The sequence below is a fragment of the Dama dama genome, chromosome 5 (assembly GCF_033118175.1).
Source record: "Dama dama isolate Ldn47 chromosome 5, ASM3311817v1, whole genome shotgun sequence".
NCBI lineage: Eukaryota > Metazoa > Chordata > Mammalia > Artiodactyla > Cervidae > Dama > Dama dama.
The window spans coordinates 127585427-127605749 of NC_083685.1; the positions used below are offsets into that span (position 1 = coordinate 127585427).

At 53.2% G+C, this 20323-nt stretch overlaps 1 long non-coding RNA gene across 2 annotated transcripts in view; it reads left to right on the top strand.

Annotated features, from left to right (window-relative positions):
- LOC133057880 (uncharacterized) overlaps nucleotides 1-19210 on the top strand; it is a 157593-nt gene extending 138383 nt beyond the window's left edge. Inside the window, exons 3-4 of one of the 2 annotated variants that reach the window (XR_009693116.1) lie at nucleotides 10001-10203; nucleotides 15679-19210. This is a non-coding gene — a long non-coding RNA (uncharacterized LOC133057880). The remainder of the gene's footprint in view (nucleotides 1-10000; nucleotides 10204-15678) is intronic. The other variant, XR_009693115.1, reaches the window with a different exon arrangement.
- The last annotated feature ends 1113 nt before the right edge of the window (nucleotides 19211-20323 follow it).

The following is a 20323-nucleotide window of genomic DNA, read 5'->3' on the forward strand; positions in this document are numbered from 1 at the left end:
CAGCAAGAACGTGTAAAGCCCCAAAGTCCTGGTGGGCAGCACAGGGAGGCCGGGGTCACCGTCGCCCTGGGCTGTGGACGGAGCCCCGGGGCTTCTACTCCCTGGGTGGCCCTGGGCGAGTCGTGCAGCGGCTCCGGCAGAGTTTCCCCGTCTGGGAAGTGGGGATCGTAACACCTGTCCTGCCTCCTTGACGGGGTTTGTGTGAGGCCGGCTGAGATCACCGAGCATGGGACAGGCTCCAGGGGTGGGTGGTGGGTGGGGCGAGGGCCACCCAGCGTGGGGTTGAGACACTGGGGTGCTTACAGTGATTAGCGGTGAGGCAGGGCCTGAGGCCGCTGCTCCCCTGGGAAGATGACTTTGCAGGCGCCCACCTGTGACTTAGGAGCTCCTGGGGCCTCCCACAGCTGATCAGTCACCGCCCGGTGGACGCGCTTCGTCTGGGCTCCAGCCACAACAGCCAGCCTGCCCTTGGCTGCTGCAGAAGACTCCCCCGCCTTCTTGGCCTTTCTCAGTGGGCAGCGCAGGGGCAAAAAGGGATCCCAGGGCCTCATCGCTTAGGTTTTCCCCGAGGGACCTTCCAACTGCACGTTTAGAAAGTCTGGAGGCCCTGAATCCCCTTCTCAGGCCACATAGGCATTGGGGTGCTGATTTCTGGTGCCATATGATCTGTGCTGGTTTATCAGCAAAGAAGAGAGAGGCACATAGGATTATCAGACTGTATTCAGTGTACCAATAGGGTGCTTGGCAAATAGCTGTTGAACACACAGACCATCTAATTCTTAGTTTATGTTGCTTGGTAGTGTTTCCTGCATTCACTGAAAAGAGGACTGTTGAGACGGAAGAGGGCACTCCCGATGGGGCGATGAGCATCTGTTTAGTGCCTTTGCTAGAGCCAGTTCAGTTCAGTCACTCAGTCGTGTCCGACTCACTGCGACCCCATGGACTGCAGCACGCCAGGCCTCCCTGTCTATCATCAACTCCCGGAGTTTATTCAAACACATATCCATTGAGTCGGTGATGCCATCCAACCATCTCACCCTCTGTCGTCCCCTTCTCCTCCCACCTTCAATCTTTCCCAGCATCAGGGTCTTTTCTAATGAGTCAATTCTTTGCATCAGGTGGCCAAAGTATTGGAGTTTCAGCTTCGGCATCAGTCCTTCCAATGAATATTCAGGACTGCTTCCTTTAGGATGGACTGGTTAGATCTCCTTGCAGTCCAAGGGACTCTCAAAAGTCTTCTCCAACACCACAGTTCAAAAGCATCAATTCTTCAGCACTCAGCTTTCCCTATAGTCCAACTCTCACATCCATACATGACTACTGGAAAAACCATAGCTTTGACTAGATGGACCTTTGTTGGCAAAATAATGTCTCTGCTTTTTAACATTCTGTCTAGGTTGGTCATAACTTTCCTTCCAAGGGGCAAGTGCCTTTTAATTTCATGGCTGCAGTCACCATCTGCAGTGATTTTGGAGCCCAGAAAAATAAAGTTTGCCACTGTTTCCATTGTTTCCTCATCTCTTTGCCATGAAGTGATGGGACCAGATGCCATGATCTTAGTTTTCTGAATGTTGAGTTGTAAGCCAACTTTTTCACTCTCCTCTTTCACTTTCATCAAGAGGCTCTTTAGTTTTTCTTCGCTTTCTGCTATAAGTATGGTGTCATCTGCTTATCTGAGGTTATTGATATTTCTCCCGGCAATCTTGATTTCAGCTTGTGCTTCATCCAGTCTGGCATTTCTCATGATGTACTCTGCATATAAGTTAAATAAGCAGGGTGACAATATACAGCCTTGACATACTCCTTTCCCGATTTGGAACCAGTCTGTTGTTCCATGTCCAGTTATAACTGTTGCTTCCTGATCTGCATACAGATTTCTCAAGAGGCAGGTCAGGTGGTCTGGTATTCCCATCTCTTTCAGAATTTCCCACAGTTTGTTGTGATCCACACAGTCAAAGGCTTTGGCATAGTCAATAAAGCAGAAGTAGATGTTTTTCTGGAACTCTCTTGCTTTTTTGATGATCCAGCAGATGTTGGCAGATGTTTGATCCAGCAGATGTTTGATCTCCGGTTCCTCTGCCTTTTCTTTTTTTTTTGTTTTTTTTTTCCTCTGCCTTTTCTAAATCCGGCTTGAACATCTGGAAGCTCACAGTTCATGTACTGTTGAAACCTGGTTTGGAGAATTTTGAGCATTACTTTGCTAGCATGTGAGATGAGTGCAATTGTGTGGTAGTCTGAGCATTCTTTGGCATTGCCTTTCTTTAGGATTGTAATTAAAACTGACCTTTTCCAGTCTTGTGACCCCTGCTGAGTTTTCCAAATTTGCGGGCATATTGGGTGCAGCACTTTCACAGCATCATCTTTTAGGATTTGAAATAGCTCAACTGGAATTCCATCAAGTCCACTAGCTTTGTTCATAGTGATGCTTCCTAAGGCCCACTTGACTTTGCATTCCAGGATATCTGGCTCTATGTGAGTGATCATACCATTGTGATTATCTGGGTTGTGAAGATCTTTTTTTTTGTATAGTTCTTCTATATATTCTTGTCACCTCTTCTTAATATCTTCTGCTTATGTTAGGTCCCTACCATTTCTGTCCTTTATTGTGCCCGTCTTTGCATGAAATGTTTGCTTGGTATCTCTGATTTTCTTGAAGAGATCTCTATATCCAGTGCTGGGCTAAATGGATTGGGTACAATCCCGTTCTCCTAGCTCTTTTGACCAGCTGATCCCATCTCCTGTCCAAACCCAGGATCTCCTCTAGGTCTTCCCAGGGAGGTGTTTTCTGTGTGAACACTTCAACGATGGAGAATTTGATCTCTCCTAAGGCCAACCACTCTAACAGTGGTAAGTCCAGTTGTTGGGAAGTTCCTTCATTTAAGGAGACTCCACCTGCTTCTAGATACTTCCAAAAGGGATTGACTTCTAGGACCTACAAGAATCAAAGAAGACTGAGGTTACTGAATCTTGAAAAAGTGGACAGAGAAAGAAGTTGCAGACCACCCCTAGTGGGTTGAATAGTGTCCCCATGGAATTTCATGACAGCCTAGAAAGTCTCATGGACACAGGAGCCTGGTGGGCTACAGTCCACGGAGTTGCAGAGTCGGACACGACTGAGCACACACACATATACAGTTCAGAACTTCAGATGGGACCTTATTTAGAAATAGGGTCTTTGCAGATGTAATTAGATAAGGATCCAACAGTAAGTCCTTAGGAGAGAAGAGAAGGGGAGGCAGACACGGAGAAGAAGGCAATGTGAAGACAGAGGCAGGAATCGGGGTGATGGGCTACTGGGAGCCCCAGGGATTGCTGGGAGCCACCAGAAGCTGGGAGAGAACTCTTCTTCAAGGCCTCTAGAAGGCACCACCCTGTGGCCACCTTGACCTTGGAGATCTGGCCTCTGGAACCATGAGAGGATAAATGTATATTGTTTTAAGCCACCTGTTTGTGGTATCAATAGACTGTGATAGCAGCCTTGGGAAGCTAATACACCATCCAGCTGCAAAGAACAGCATCAGAGGACGGAGGCAGAGAGAGACATGGTTGGTGGGGCCTGGAGGAAGCAGACTTGAAGTGAAGGGCCGAGGGGAATGAGCTGCCTGTAAGGGAGGTTCATGCGTTAGGGAGGAGGGTCTGCAGATGGGCCCGTGGGTGGGGGGCCGTGACACCAGGCTGTGGCATATGTGAAGAAGAACCTCTTGGCCAGGAAACTTGAGAGCCCTAGATTCTCTGATTCTGTCTTATCTCTCTCTGCTAACCTGTCTCCAGTTCCTCCACCTTCATTCATAGAAAGGGATCAAACCATCCTTAACCCTCATACCACCCTACAAGTAAACATGCGACTTTTACAGCCACGGAAGTAATAATAAGATGCTTACCAATTGTTGTTGTTGTTGTTTAGTTACTAAATCGTGTCTGACTCTTTGTTACTCCCTGGACTGTAGCCCGCCAGGCTCCTCTGTCCATGGATTTTCCCAGGCAAGAATCTTTCAGTGAGTTGCCATTCCCTTCTCCAGGGGATCTTCCTGATGGAAGATTTGAACCCACGTCTCCTGAGTTGCCGGCAGATTCCTTACCACTGAGCCACCTGGGAAGCCATGCTCACCATTAGGAAAATGTATAAATGGCAAGGGAAATATTTAGAATTCATACTCAGTTATACACTAACCCTTTATTATGAAGTAATAATTCAGTATTTTTACAGTAGCTATTTCATTGCAGGATTATGACATGGTTATTTTTGAATATTAAAATTTTTTTTTTCTTTGCTGTGAAATAAGGCCCTGATGACAATCCTGGTAGCAAGAATTTTATTTATATCTGTAGTAGTTTCCTGGGTCTGCTGTAACAAATTACTGTCAACTTGGTGGTTTTATAAAAATACACACATTTACTCTCTTGCAGTTCTGGAGTCCAGAAGACTGAAATGAGTCTTAGGAGCTAAAATCTCGGGTTGTTGTCATCCAGGCTGGCTCCTTGAGGAGGCTCCGGGGGCAGGGAGGGATGGGGAGTGGCGGGCAGGAATGGTCCCGGCCTCTCGCAGTTTTTGGAGGCTGTCGGCTCACCTGGAGCGGCAGCCACATCACCCCACCCTTCCCTCTGTGATCCTGTCGTGTCTTCATGTCTGGAGTCAAATGCCCCTCTGCTCCTGTGTGAGCACACCTGTGATGGCATTTAGCGCTAACGTGGATGGTCCAAGGCCATCTCCCCTTTTTAACATTCTTAGCGTAACACGTTTGCAGAGCTCCTTTGCCACATAAGATAGCATTTATAGGTTCCAGAGATTACAGTATGTCTGTCTTCTGGGGGAAGTGGGCATAAGGTGGGTCTTTACTGACCTGTTACCGTGTCCACGGGGCTTCCCTGGTTGCTCAGACAGTAGAGAATCTGCCTGCAGTGCAGGAGACTCGGATTGGATCCCTGGTTCTGGAAGATCCCCTGGAGAAGGAGATGGCTACCCACTCCAGTACTCTTGCCTGGAGAATCCCATGGACAGAGGGGCCTGGCACAGACGACAGTCCAGGGGGTCACACAGACTCGGACACGACTGAGTGAGTAACGCAGCACAACAACTGTGTCCATGACTGTTATCTTTTTTTAAATAAGATTTTTATATGTGGGTCATTTTTTAGTCTTCATTAAATTTGTCACAGCATCACTGTTGTTGCTTTACGTTCTGGTTTTCTGGCCACGAGGCGTGTAGAACCATAGTTCTCCCACCAGGGATCGAATCCTCGCCCACATTGGAAGCCCAAGTCTTAATTAATCACTGGACCCCCAGGGCAGTCCCTCCATGACCATTTTCTTATAATAAATTCCTATAAGTGGAAATAAAGGTTGAAAGGGCAAAACTTAAACATTGAATGAGATGTTTGGAGCAAAGCTTTCAGAGTTAAATGGGTTGAACTGGTGTCTTTTGACTGCTGTCCCTTTAAGAGCCCTTCTGGAGGCAGATCTGATGGGGAAGGGGGGCAGTGAGTGGGGGGTTGGGTGGTGCGGCTGTGGATTGAAACCCCCGCCGGTACAGGAATCATTTAAAGTTAGCCTCTAGGAAGCTCAGGGCTAATGAGATAATTCCCATTAGGAGAGGAAGGAAGTGAAGGTGGCCTGACATCCCTTCTGTCTCTAATTTATGTGATTCACTGAGACCTCCCCCTCGCCCGCCCCAGACCGCGCCCCCCCTCCCCTGGCTGGTTCCACTGTCCACCCTTGTTCTGCCAGCCGGGGCTCTGGATTCCGGCAAGTCCCACCATGCCAAGGAACCTGGGACGGTTGCCTTCCACCCAGACGAGGCATTCGGGCTCTTTTCTGGGCAGTTAAGTCAGAGGATCTGGGCTTTGCCCATTTCTTCTCTTTTCCCAGAGCCTCACCCAGCTCCCCCTCCACCTCCACCTCTGCCCGGCTGACTGGGATGAGGACTGGTGTCTCGGGAAGCGAAGAAAAGAGAAGAGCTTCCAACAGAAAGCAGGCTGGCTCCAGGGGCGCTTGGAGGCCAGGCTGCCAAGATCCTGTTTTCTCCCCTCCCCCCGTGTCCGTGTGCTTTCAGAGGGAAGAGAGAGAGAGAAAAAAGAGAGAGAGAGAACACGAAAGAGATCCTTCCTCTTTTGCTCCGCTGGCTACACTCGCGGTCAAAGCTCTCTCTGCAAACATGAAAATCCAGTTTGCATCTTTAATTAGAAAAGTGTGAAGTAACCGGAGAAGGTTCGGGTTCTTTCAGGTTCCATCAGACCCTGGGAACACATCTGGGTTTTAGGAGAGGGAGACCCCGGCTCATCGCAGGCCTCGTGCCCGCGGCCTTGCAGCTGGGGGGACATGCCGCCCCCACCCCCCGCCCAGGGAGGCTCTCTGGCTCTTCCTCGCCCCTGGCTTCAGGCCTCGTCCTCTCGTCCTCCCCCTAGGGAGGCCATGTGGGGGACTGTTGTGAGGCAGGGCCGAGGGCCAGAGCGGGGCTGGCCCTGGGGACAGCCAGCGGCCCTGATGCGCCGTGTGGGTGGCCTGTCCTGTGAACCCGCGGCCTGACCTCCCCGCCCCTCCTGGAGCCCAGCTGCAGGCTTGGGTGGCAGCCTCGGCCCGCCGTGGCCGTGGGGTGCAGAGACCCCGCTTCCTTAGGCACTCAGCGCCCGCGTCACACACCGTCTGGCCTGGGCCGGGGCCCCGGCACAGCAGGCAGAGTCCGCGGACAGCCGTGCTGCTTGGGTTGGCTCTTCAAGGCTGTGGCGTCTCTAACGGGGATGAGATGGAGGCAGACAGACCAGGGGTTTGAGGAAGACAGCCCACACGTGAAAAGCCTGAGAAACGCAGAGGAAAGATGTACAAGCTATAGGCAGAGGGTGTCTGTACATTCACCCATGCGTGCGTGTGTGCCCAGTCATGTCTGACTCTGCGACCCCATGGACTGTAGCCCTCCAGGCTCCTCTGTCCATGGGATCCTCCAGGCAAGGATACTGGAGTGGGTTGCCATTTCCTTCTCCAGGGGATCTTCCCGACCCAGGAATCGATTGAAAGTCTGCTGTGTCTCCTGTTTTGCAGGCGGATTCTTTACCACTGAGCCATCAGGTGTCTATACATTTCACAATGGCAACGCTGGGGTCCCCGGTGGGCTCAGCTGGGCTGGGATCAAGCGTGCAGCCCCTGGACTGTCCGTGGCCGTGTTCACGGTGGGGCTCCCTTGGAAACAGCTCCTATCACCCGCTCGTGACCCCTGGCTCCCTCACCAACTCCCTGCACGTGGAGTCCTCAGGCTTCTGGGGGCAGATGAGGGAGCAAGAAAAGAGGTAAGGGTTCCTCTTGATGCCAGAAACGACTTCACTGATTTAAAAAAGGAGGAGAAAAGCAGTGATGGAAGGTCAAGCTGGCATTTCAGATGCCTCTTACATCTAGTCCACACCACGGATATAACCAAGGCACGCACTTCTTCCACCCTTGAAAACGTGCTACCTGGATTCTTTTTAAAAAAATATTTATGTCGCTGAGCCGTCTCCACTGCAGCTGCGGAATCTGTAGTTGCCGTATGTGGGATCTAGTTCCCCAACCAGGGATTGAACCCGGGCCCCCTGCGTTGATACTGCAGAGTCTTAGCCACTGGGCCACCAGGGAAGTCCCCTAGATTCCTCCATAGAGACAGTGCTATGGGGAAATACGGTAATAAAGACAAGCCCTACTTCTTGAGCCTCGGTCCTCATAGCACCCCTGCCGGGGAGGCGGTGTGAGTGTGATTCCTGCTTTACAGGTGGGTCACAGAGGATTGAGCTCACGTGCCTGGGACTCTGAAAGTGAACCTCGATCTGACTGCGTATCATTAAGCGACGCATCTCCAGGGCATGTTCTTCCTGGAGTTCTCCCTGTTGGTGGGATTGAGGCCTTCCCAAGTGGCACTAGTGGTAAAGAACCCGCCTGCCAATGCAGGAGATATAAGAGACGTAGCGTTCAATCTCTGTGTCAGGAAGATCCCCTAGAGGAGGGCATGGTAACTCACTCCGCTGTTCTTGCCTAGAGAATCCCCATGGACAGGGGAGCCTGGCGGGCTATAGTCCACGGAGGCCGCAAAGAGTCAGACACGACTGAAGCGACTTAGCGCGCAGGCCTGCTGCTGAGCTGCAAGCAGCTCGCTTGTTGGTTCCCTCCTCTGTTCACCGTGTGCCTTGCCAGGGCTGCACGCTGAGCCGGGCGCCATGAGCAAAAAGGATAACAGCCTGGCCACACCACGTAGCTGCCAGGCCCGCGTGGAGCCGAGGAAGGCTGGGGGGGCCCCCAGGCCTCCACACCTGCCATCCTTAGGCGCACCTGCTCTTCCTCTTCTGGCCGACGGGCAGTCCAGAGCCAGACTAGCTCGGAGGTCCCTCTGGGTCCTCCCGCGGGTGGATCGTGGGCCCTGGAACATCAGGGTAGACAGTAGAGTCCCACCAGGGACTTCAGGGGCCAAGTGTGGGGAACTGTCCGTCTAGGAACCGTCGGCGTCTCCCTCACGGGAAAAGAGTGTAGTAAACACCCTGCTCTCTGGAACACCCCCTCCCTGGGTTTGTTTCCCCCCCCCCCCAAGTAGGTGTCTCTCTGCCCCCAGGTCCCCAGCTTGCAGCAGGGCCAGGACACTCCGGGGCCCGGGCCCCACGCCCTGTTGTTATATGGGCCACTTGGAAAAGTAAGAGAGAGCAGAAGGCCTTGTGATTGGCCGTTAGGCGGCCCCCGAGGGACACACTGGATGATAGATAAGCAGAGGACTGAGTGAGCCTGGGACTGGGGTCCCAGTTATCTTAAAGTCCATCTTTGGGAACAATCCCCTGCGGATAAATAAGAGATCCGGGTCGGCCGGTTCGGAAGGGTCTTTGATCCACCTAGAAGTTAATGCTTTTCCGTGGAGAACCACAGAGCGCCCCACCCAGGGCCACGGAGATAACAGGCGGGTGCTATCACCCACCAGCGGCCTCTTGATAATGCCCGGTTTTATTGAGGTCTGGTTTTCGCCCAATGGGAACACATCCGGCGAGCATCAAAGGGACACCGCGTCATCTTGTGCAAAGAATCCCTCAGGGGTGTGCGTTTGGGGAAGGGCGTGTGCGTGGCTGTGTGTGTACAAGGCTGCCCGTTGGCAGTTAGCTTCCTAGAGATCAGAGGCCACCAGCCCTGCGGGGGCCTTGACAGGTCACGAACGCCATTCCCTTGTTGTTCTGGCCGGTCCGGCTCCTAAGACGTCTCTGCTGGTGTTGACTTAACATCTCACGTGGAAGGGCTGCCCCATATTGTTGAGTCCTGGACTCCGTTACGGGGGCTATCCAATGAGAATTTTAAGGGAGAGGCGCGGTGGATGCTCACAGAGGACAAAGCTTATTCCTTTGGGAGTCACGGACTTGCACCTCTGTTGTCGGTCAGAGGTGTTCGCACTGCATGAATCAAACCCCAGGGATGCAGGGCTCACCTGGAAGAGTGAAAGAAACAGGGCGTGGGGATGGCGGAAGAATACATGGGGTGTAGAAGGTCATGTCTTTGCCGGGGTGGTGTTGATGAATGCAGTGGTTGCCTGTGGTCCTGCGGGGAAGGGCGTCTCCCCCCCCACCCCCGGGCAGTGCCTCTTGGCCCTCAGATTTCACCCGGGCTGGCAGGCTACTGGGCCTCATGAGTGGACCCCTGGGGACAGAGGCAGAGAAATACCACCCTGCAAGCGGAACATCTGGAAGCTTCTTAAAGCTTATTTCTCAATGAGTTTGCAACAGTCGGGACATTAGCATATGAGGTTTACAGGCTGGAGGGAACCCAGAGGTTCTAGTTCAGTTCAGTTCAGTCACTCTAGTTAAGAGTGAGATGCATTCCGACTCTATGGGAAAGGGCGGGATGTAGGAAGGGAACGTGGGAGCCTTGTAAATGGCCAGTGGGAGCCCCAAAGCCCTAGATTCTTTGCCCAGGAACCTGTTCAGTGTCTCTGGGGACAGACCAGGCCTCTGGGCTCCTTTCCTCTTTGATGGCCCTGGTGCAGGGTGACTGGCTTTCTCTGCTTTGTTCCAAGCAGGTGCATGAAGTGGACAGGAAGAATCCCGGGGAAGGGAAGGGCAGGAGCGGGGAGGCTCCATGCCACTGAGTCTTCGCCTCTCAAAGACCCACAGGGTGTTCGCCTCCTCGGGTGTTCGCCTCCTCTGTAGAACAGCGGGCCCCGACTCGTTTTGGCGCCAGGGACCGGTTTCCTGGAAGACAGTTTCTCCACGGACCCAGGTTGGTTGGGTGGAGGGTTTGGGGATGATTCAGGCACATTGCATTTACTGTACACTTTATTTCTATTGTTGTTACATCAGCTCCACCTCAGACCATCAGGCATCAGATCCTGAAGGGTGGGGGCCCCTGCTAGGAGAGCCCAATGCAGCTTCCCATCCAGGTGGCCAGGTAGGGCTGGCGTAGGTGGGGCCTGTTCATCCTGTAGCTGTGAGCCTCTGTCTTGTCCCCTCCTTCTCTGTCCTCCACTCCTCTCTCTCTTCCCTCCTCACCTCCTTCCCATCCTCCTCTTTTTATTTTTTCCTTCCTCTTCCTCCTCCCCTCTGCTTATCCCAGTGACGTCCTGGACGTCACGATTTGGGCCAAAGGAAATAAGGAAATGCTTGGCTCAGCCTTTCGGCCAGGCAGGCTGGGGATGAAATAATGAAGGCAAAAGACGGTCCCAGAAGAAGAGAGAACTTACACGTGACCGCATCCTTCTTTGCAAGAAGTCAGAGCATCAACCTGTTCAGCTCTGTCTCTTGCTCAGCGGCTGGTTTCTCATTAGATTCTCTCCTCCCTTTCCGCTCTGACCCGAGCAGGGACCGCCAACCAAGCTTATTATCAGGACAGCTTTCGAGACGTGAAGTCTCTCCTTGCTCAGAGTGCATCCCTGTGGGAGGATTCTGGTTTCCGTGCCTGGGGACTTTACCAACTGGGTGCAGAATGGAGGCTTCCTGTCCCTAAACCGGCCCCACCGCAGAATCACCGTTTTTACCGAGATGGTGCATCTTGTCCAGTGAGTTCATGTTTGTAGCGTTGGGTGGGAGCCGGCTCATTTTGTGCTGGCTTTATGAGCGGAGGAGGCTGAGGCTTTGTGTGGTTATTCCTGGGAGACACCTTCCTGCAGGGCATCCACCCTGTTCTGACGGGAAACGAGGTGACACAGCCACCGGGAATCCCAGGCCAGCCAGTCACCGGTCTGGCAGCCGGGATGTGCGTTCCCAAATCTGCCCTGGTGAGCCTGGGGCGGTTTCTGCCTCGGGGCATCTTGCGTCCTGGCTGTCGGCGGGACTCAGGTGTATCGCCACCTTCTTCTTCTCTCCCCTGGGCTCGCTGGCCCTTGGCAACGTGCAGCGGTTCTCAGCACCCGCCGCCCATCGGAATCAGCGGCCTGGCTCTAACTGCTGCCTCGTCCCGCCCTGAGCGATTCCGGCTTCCCCAGACGGGGCTGAGCCCCAGGCATGGGAGTTTTGAAAACCTTGCCAGGTCGTTCTCAGGTGCAGCCGAAGTCAAGAACGGGCTGTACCTCAGAGGCAGGGATTGTCCGTGGGAGGGATTCCGCTGTTCCCCACCCCCCACCCCCAATGCCAGACACACGCCGTGTCCAGGGCGTTTTCAGTGGTCGCCCTGAGCAGGGCTGCTCCTGGCTTCTTGAGGCTGGAGGCCAGGGGTGTAGCTGAGCATCCTCCAGTGCCTCAGACTTCATCCCAGCTCCAACTGCCCAACCCCAACCAAGAGCAGCCAGCAACCCTCTTCTCTTGGTTTGTGGGGAAGCAGACGGTGTGTGCCCTGATTGACAAGCTCAGTTCCCTATATGCTGCAAGAAGATCATCACGAACGTAGTGGCTTGAAGCCACACTCACTTCTTCTCTCACGGGCTCTTTCATCGGCCACTTTCACTGGGCTGAAGTCAAGGTGTCTGCAGGGTTGTTTTCCTTTGGAAAACTCTCGGGAAGGGTTCATTTCTTGGCCTTTCTAGCCTCTGGAGACTGCCTGCTTCCTGCCTTGACACACTCCCTCCAGCCTCCCGCTTCTGTCGTCACCCCTCTTGCTCCTTCTCCTGTGTCACATCCTCCCCCTCTGCTTCCCCCTTATTAGGACACTTGTGAGTATACGTGTCCCCTCTCCCCCAGTCATCCAAGGCAATCTCTGCCTCTCAAGATCCTTGACTTGCTCACACCTGCGCTGTCTCTTATGCTGTAGAAGGTGACATTCACAGGTTGCAGGGGTATTAAGATGTATCTTTAGGGGCTGATATTCAGCATGTCAGGCTTGCCATGTGGCACAGTGGTAAAGAACCTGTTGGCTGCCAATGCAGGAGAAGCAAGAGATGCGGGTTCCATCCCTGGGTCGGGAAGATCCCCTGGAGGAGGGCATGGCGACCCACTCCAGTGTTCTTGCCTGGAGAATCCCAAGGACAGAGGAGCCTGGCGGGCTACGGTCCCCGGGGTGGCAGAGTCAGGCACGACTTGAGCTTGCGTGCACACGCACTCAGCCTTTCGCAGGGGCCCTCCTGGTACTACTGTTCTTCCTTTCCTGGTCCCCAGTTTTTCTCCAGGGGCTGTTCCACCTGTAGACTCTTAACATGTGTTCTCCTTCTGTCCTGGGTGTTTTCAAAGAAGCAGGGTCTGAAGGGCAAGGCGGCGTGTTGGAGTCCTGTCTAACCAGCTCCTGGTGGCCACAGCAACGGGCAGGGAAACATTCGAGGGAAAAGATGGGGGGAGGGGACCCAGCCCTGACGTTAGCAGCTGCCTCAACCTGGAGGATGATGCTGCGGGGAGAGGCGGGGAAGCCGACCCGGCGTCTCAACCACCGTCAGCTTCCCACCCACCCACCCCGCCCCCAAGTCTGGGTTTCTAAGTGATCTTTCAGATCTCCAGGTGCCCGCTAATCTGCTGGCCCAGTGCCTTTCTCTAGGCTAACAGAGGTGTGTCTTTGGCCAAATACAAACGCTAGACCCAGAAGGGTTTGGTGTGGGGCGAGGGTGTGTCCGGCCCTGCTGAGGCTGGTCCTAACCTCGTTCTCCTCCCCTGGGTGGACGCTCTCGTGTCCACCCTTCCCCTCCCCCCGCCCTGGCCCCCTTGGCTGGGTCTGTGGGGCTGTGGGATGAGTCGGGCGGTGGGGGGAGCGGCGGTGTGTTTGGCTTTTTGTTTTGTTTTGCGCATGCCTCCCGACGTTCCCCTCTGTGTTTAATGTGCCGGTGCCGAGCGCATGCGGTTGCCGGGAGACGAGAAGGAAGTCCCCGAGTGATTCACCGGCAGCTGCCAGTTCATTTGCTGGCCTTGTGCGTCTCCCTGGGGAAAGGCCTTCTCCCTGGTCCTTGCTGGTTCAGGCGTCTGAGGAGGGGGAACGTGGAAACCAGAAAGTTTAGCAGAACTTTGGGGCCGTTGGGGGCGTTTCAGGGTCCCAGGGAAAGACAGTGTCTGGAGGGAGAGGCTTCCAGTCTCCCTCTTGGCTGCCTGGAGCCCCAGGGTGCTTCTGTGAAGGCTGCTGCTCGGGCTTTTGGGGGAGCTGACTCCTGCCTGCAGACTCTGTCCTTCCGAAGTGCTCCCGCAGGCACACGTCTTGAGGCATCTTCTCCCTCCCCAGGGCGCTTATGGTGACATCCTGCCGTCTCTGACCATCAGCACCCCTCTCTCTGGCTTCATCGCAGCCCACACATCCCCACCCGGAGTTTAGCCCAAGCCCCCAGGAAGGAGAGCTCCCTCGCGCCAGGCTGAGTCGCGACCTCACAGGACCATGGGGGGCAGAGGGGCCTGTTGGCCCCCCTGCACCCCGCGCCCTCCGCGCACGGCCCTCTGATGCAGAGGCCCTTCCGGCCTCAGGCTCTGCCAGTGTTGCCTCTCTGCTGTGGCCCACAGGAGTGGAGCGTGCCTGTCTGGCTTCTGTCTGCGTTCTCAGCATCTCACCCCACGCGGTGCTTGTGAACGAGCCGATTTGCAGGTGATTTCTCATGGGCTGGAGGTGACGGAGTCAGAGACGCGGGGAGCCCAGATTTATCTGCGTCTGTGACTGTGTGTGTTCAATCGCTCAGTCCTGTCCGACTCCGTGCCAGCCCGTGCACCGTGGCCCGCCAGGCTCTTCTGTCCATGGGGATTCTCCAGGGAAGAACGCTGGAGTGGTTGCCATGCCCTCCTCCAGGGGATCTTCCCGACCCAGGGATTGAACTCACACCTCCTGCCTTGGCAGGCGGATTCTTTACCCCTGGGCCACCTAGGAAGCCCAACGCTGCTTCTAAAAGCAGTATTTTAGTTAAGGGGGAGAAAAGGCCTATTTAAACTGTTCAAGTTTCCCTGGTGGCTCAGATGGTAAGAAAATCCACCTGCCAATGCAGGAGACCCGGGTTCGGTCCTGGAAAGATCCCTTCCCAACCCAGGGATCTAACCCAGGCCTCCAGCATTGCAGGCGGGTTCCTTACCAGCTGAGCTGCCAGGGAAGGTCTCAGCAATTTTAAGATGAGGAAGTCCCGTGAGGGCGTTCCGTGGTACTTAGTGTATTTGTTGCTCAGAAACGGGGAGTTAGGTGGGGTAGTGGGAAGCCAGGAACGCATAAGGCCAAGTCCATCTTCATGTATTTACCGTCAGCAGTGCTGAAGGGAGATGTGTTAAATCGTATTTTTCCACTTCCTCCCCATCCACCCTGGATCATCTCCTAACTGGTTGTTAAGGGTCTCGTGAGAAGCGGGCGACAGAGGATGAGATGGGTGGATGGCATCATGGACTCAATGGACATAAGTTTGAGAAAACTGAGAGAAGGCGAAGGACAGGGAAGCCTGGCGCACTGCAGGCCGTGGGGTCGCAGAGAGTCGGACACGCCCGAGTGGACGGCCACCTGTGGGAGCTGAGGGCTGTTCCAGCTGGAGTGGACATCAGGCTTAGGGACCAGGTACTGGCCATCCTGTCCAGAGAAGCGTGGCCCCTCAGTGCCTCGATTTCTTCATCTGTAAACTGGGTGATCTGACCCCTCCGTGCTCCTGACCCCAGCGCTCACAGGTTGAAAAACAGGATTGTCCACTTCTTCTGAGCTGTGGTTTGGTTTTTAAAATCAGCCGTGGCGTAGTGGCAAGGCTTGCGTGAGGGTTCCCAGCAATGATGCAGTGAACAGAGTTCCTTGAACAGTATGTGTTAGTCACTTAGTCATGTTCGACTCTTTGCGACTCCATGGACTGTAGCCCGCCAGGATCCATTGTTCATGGAATTCTCCAGGCAAGAATACTGAAGTGGGTTGCCTTTCCAACCCAGGGATCGAACCTGGGTCTTCTGTGTTGGCAGGTGGATTTTTTTTTTTTTTTACCATCTGAGCCACCAAGGAAACTTGAACAGTGTAAACGGGCCTTTCCCCACCTTAACTAAAATACTGCTTGAAGGAGCATTGGACTTCCCAGGAGGCTCGGCAGTAAAGAATCTGCCTGCCTGTGCGGGAGATGTGAGTTCGATCCCTGGGTTGGGAAGATTCCCCTGGAGAAGGAAATGTAGTCCACTCCATCCTTCTTGCCTGGGAAATGCCGTGGAAAGAGGAGCCTGGAGGGCTACAGTCCTTGGGGGTCACAAAGACCTGGACACAACTGAGCAACTTAAGAACAACAACAATGTTCTGTTCAGTAGCTAGAACATTCTGGATTAAAGGCAGGAAGGTGATGTTCGTTGTAGAAAGACATCCATTGAAAGGACAGAAGGCATTAGAATCTCACTCTGATGCTGTTTTTTTGGTCCACAGGCCTGGAAGGCAGGACAGGTGGAGAACTCTTCCTCTCGCCCTCAGCCCCCACCAGGAACCTCAGTGTAACCATGAAGACCCCACGGAGCTATGATGGGACCTTCTCTTAAGAGGCAAGCGCTCTGTATTGGAATGAGAAGTCTTATTCTGGAGAATGGACTTCCCTGGTTGCTCAGTTGGTAAAGAATCTGCCTGCAACACAGGAGACCTGGGTTCAGTCCCTGGGTCAGGAAGATCCCCTGGAGAAGGAAATAGCTACCCACTCCAGAATTCTCATCCCATGGACAGAGGAGCTTGGCAAGTTACAGGTCCATGGGGCTGCAAAGAGTTGGATGTGACTGAGTGACTAACACACACACACATTCTGGAGGCTAAAGGAGCTTCTGGATTTAAGAAGATGTTTGAGGAGAAAGCAAAGAACCTCAGCCTGAGGAGTCCTATCTGTGCTGACCTGCGTGGACAGGAGACCACTTCCAGCTGAAGGGGCCACCGTGATCCTGGACCTTATCACTCCTTCTGCTGGTGCCTGATCTTCAGACTGCCCCCCACCAGTCCTTGGAAACCAGAGGATTTTCTCCTGCATTCTTTCATGCTGCCCACTTCTCACGTCTGCTGTGCTTTCGGACTCTGCAGTTCTCTTTAACTCTATCATTTCTCAGCTGGATACAGAGTGAATAGTTCACTACACGTACGTCAACTGATCTTACATTTTGCTCCTTCTAAAAAGGCTGGTGTTTGCACATTGGAGTACAAGCAGCCTTGGAAGAGCATCCCTCCTCGTGGATGTGGGGTCTGGTCCTGCAGGCTCCAGACTGATGCAGGTCTGTGCAGAAATCCTTCAGGCTCTAAAGATGCTAGGACATTGGAAGGGCTCTTGCAGGGAGCTGGATCCTGAAGACTAGCGTTGCCCACGTTCCACTTTCTTGGTTCGGATTGCACGCAGGTGCGCGTCTGGAGGAGCAGAACACAGACACGTCTTCTGTTGATACAGATGCGTGATCAGCTCCCAGCGGGGCAGTTGGAGTCCACGTCAGAACACCGTGCTTCATTACAGATTATCCAGCAGCCAGAGTTGATGGGGTTTCTAGAGGACCCTCTCTTTCCATTGTGTCTGGATCACAGATGGGGCCCCACAAAACCCAAGTCCTGTTGATGAAGTGAACCTTTACTGTTGAGAACAAAACAGCTCCTGATGAAACAAAAATAATACAGTCACTGGCAACAATGGAAAATAGACTATGGGATGTGTGTGTGTGTGTGTGTGTGTGTGTGTGTGTGAGTGACACATTTGTATAGAATAAGAGCCAGGAAGAAAATTTCTGCATCTTAGCTAGACGGACTAAGAGCTAAAAACCTTTGGGATGGCATTGTCTGGAGAGTGAAGGAGTTGACTGGAACACTTCCTGAAATTCCTTTGACCTCTCGGGTCCCTTAAAATATCAGGGGCGTGTAAATTGGGCCGAAGTGTGTGCTTTCTGTCTGAAGTCTCCTGGATAACCGTCAAGGTCAACTCAGATGCTGTTGACTCGGAACTCCCCTCCCCCAATTCCCTTCCCTTTCCAGACACTGGCTTTATCTGGGATAAGGCAGCGGAACTTGGTAGTGGTCGCGGGGGAGAGAGGAGAAGGAGGTTGTGCCAGCCCCAGTCTGGGGTGCTCGTGACAAGTGAGAACAACCTGAAGGCAAATTACAGGTTCTTTCCAGGTTACTTAAAGCCAGGCTTTCAGGATTGCATGCCATCCTGAAGTTGTTGCTTCTTGTCAGAGGATCACGGCTTTATCTCTTCTGCTGAAAGACAGACTTAAGCATCTCATCTAACCGTGCTCATCTTGTGTGGTGGCCCCGGCGCAGGGGGCGGAGGTCATCACCTACTAGGGTAGAGATGAGCACGCAAGCATCTAGAAATGACTCTGTCATCACACACCTGTCAAGATTAAGACACAACCTCCCGCACGTGGGTCTTTCCCCCTGTCCTGAATCTCCCTGCCTTCACTGCCGTTGAAGGAACACTGACCAGCTACTGGGGGTCATTTTTTTTTTTTTAGAAAAAGACTCATTTCAGATGTTTCCTTCATTTTTATATCCCACATGTGGTCATTGGTTCCAGAAGAAGTCCCACTGTGGTGCCAAAAGCAGCAGTTTCCTCTTTTTCCCTCTTTTCTTCTCTTCTCATCCACGTCGAATCCCAAATCCCCAGAGCCTGAAGTGGTCTAGAGCATCGCTCTTATCTAGATCTACCCCTGACTAGTGCAGGAATCCCGTTTCCAGCATCGGATGCGGGATGGGCAGGCCCTGGGGGAGGCAGCCTTTCTGGCAGCTTGAGAGAGACCTGGGAGAGAAGGTTGGATGATGTTCAGCCTTAGAGGGGACAGCAGGATTCTAAGGAGTACTTCATGGGCAGCCAAGTGTCCACATGTGTCAATTTCTCCATCCGATAGTGAGCCAAAGGCTTCTCATTTCTGGGTCCAGCTGTGTGTCTTACACTGATTAAAAAAAAAGCATAGAGTGGGGAGACAGGGAGACCTGAGTTTTTGTCCCAGGATGTCCCGCTTCCTAGTTCCTTCCACGTAAAATGAGGGAGTCACGTCACTCATCCCCCAAAACCTCTTCTAGCCCTGCTATCCACAGTGTCGTCATATGGAGAGACATAGTTCATGACTTAAAAGATCGGCTATTTTTTTTTTTTTCTCTCTGGCTGTAGTCCTAGCCGTAATTTCTTTTTCCCTTAAGTTTTTAAAAAGTACCCAGCAGTCGTTTGTCTATGTGTTGATTTATCAACATCTTTGTTCCCCGACTAGTGATTGAACTCATGCCTCTTGCAATGGAAGCAAAGAGTTTTAACCACTGGACCTCCAGGGCAGTCCCCGGGTTAATTTCAGCTTGCTCCAAGATCATGTATAAGTCACTCAAGCCTTTTTCTCCAGGTTTCAGTTTTCCCATCAATAAAATGGGAGAGGTAGGGGGTGGTCTTAATGGTCCTCCAAGTTCTCCTCCCGTGTGTCAAGTTCTAAGCCTTGTCTGACGCACCCCATGGCTGACGGGTAATTCTTGCTTTGCCTTCCGCCACACCAGCCAAAGACAGGGCAGTCTTAGGAAGTCCATTACCAACGACTCCTTCAAAGCTGTTTGCACTTGTTGTCAGCTGCACCGAGCAAGAGTTTGTCGAAGGAGAAGGCAAATAGACATTCAGACTGATGACAGGCCAGGGGGAGGGGGACCGCTGTTTGCCTGGGATGACCGGGAGGGAGAAAAAAAACCTGCCTGCCGTCTTGACCAATAAATAAAAACTGGGAGCTCTGCGTGGCTAAAACTGTAGGGGATTTATTAGTTTGCTCAGTGAAAGGCAAATATTAAGTCTTAAGTTGGCCTGTCCTGGAACTTGCCTTTTGGCGTTTGTATGCCGTCCGGCACCAATCACCGTGTACTCCAGGTTATCAGATTCTGTCGAAGGGTTTTTTAAAAAAGATTTTTTCCGTCTCCTTCTTATTTCCTTCCTCCTTGCCTGCCCCGCAGCTCCCCCCCCCGCCCCCCCGCCCCCAGCTCCCACCTCCTCTGATAACTCAACTCTGGGCTTTGGTGAGCCGGGGAAGACAGAGTGTGGAAGCCTTGTTGTCCTGGGTGTGAAGCGCCTGTGTTCAGGGCTCCAGCTGCCCCGGGGGTTAACCATGACCGTGGTGCAGTGGCTCGAGGCTTCGAACTCACCAGCTGGTCCTTGGGGGTGTCTCCTCCCTCCTCCACCCTGAGCGCTTCAAAACTCAGGTCCCAGGCTGTTGGGCGAAGCTTGTGCCTCTCATTAAAATATGCATCACCACCACCACTGGAAAAAGGACACAGACCTCTTGGTTTCTAAGTTTTTTCACAGTGAACACATGATTTCAGCCTGAAATGCCTCACGGTGAACTGACCGGGCTTGTCACTCTCCGCATGAGTCCGGCTGGGACCTGGGACACCGCTGTACCTAGAAAGCATCTCGTCCAGCATAAAATACAGAGACTATAAGGACTAGACGTGACTGTGATATGCAGCTGGGGAAAATGCTGGACAATAACATACAGAAAGACTCAAAACCCAGCTGCTGCTTTTGAGGCTCCTGGAGCAAAAACAGGGGGTCGGGAGCAAAAGCAGAGCCCTTCACGTGTCCCCTACACACAGCGCCACCCAGGTTTGCCCACCCAGGCCCCCGCTCTGCCTGACCCCAGACCTGCTTCCTGCCCTCACCCCATGGAAGGAGCCAGCTCCCTCCACTTGGGGAGCGAGGAAGAGGGCCTGTGAGTTGTTTTCATTGCCCACTGCTGTAGCAGGAGCCTGAATCAAGCCTGCCTGAATTTCTTGTCTGGTCTGTCATCAATTTCTGTTGATCAGGTAAGGCCAAGAACCCGAGGAGATATCCAGTCCCCAGGGGTTGGACAGCCACCCAGTCTCTCCAGTTTCTAAGAATGAGCCTCAGCGGAACCAAACTAGATGGCATGTTCTTTACCCTTTGCTGGAAACATCTTCAGTCTGGAGCGCTGCAGCTGCAGGTACCCAGGCAGAGACCCAGGCACTCAGGTAGAGACCCAGGTAATCAGGCAGAGACCCAGGCACTCAGGTAGAGACCCAGGTAATCAGGCAGAGACCCAGGTGCCCAGGTAGAGACCCAGGCACT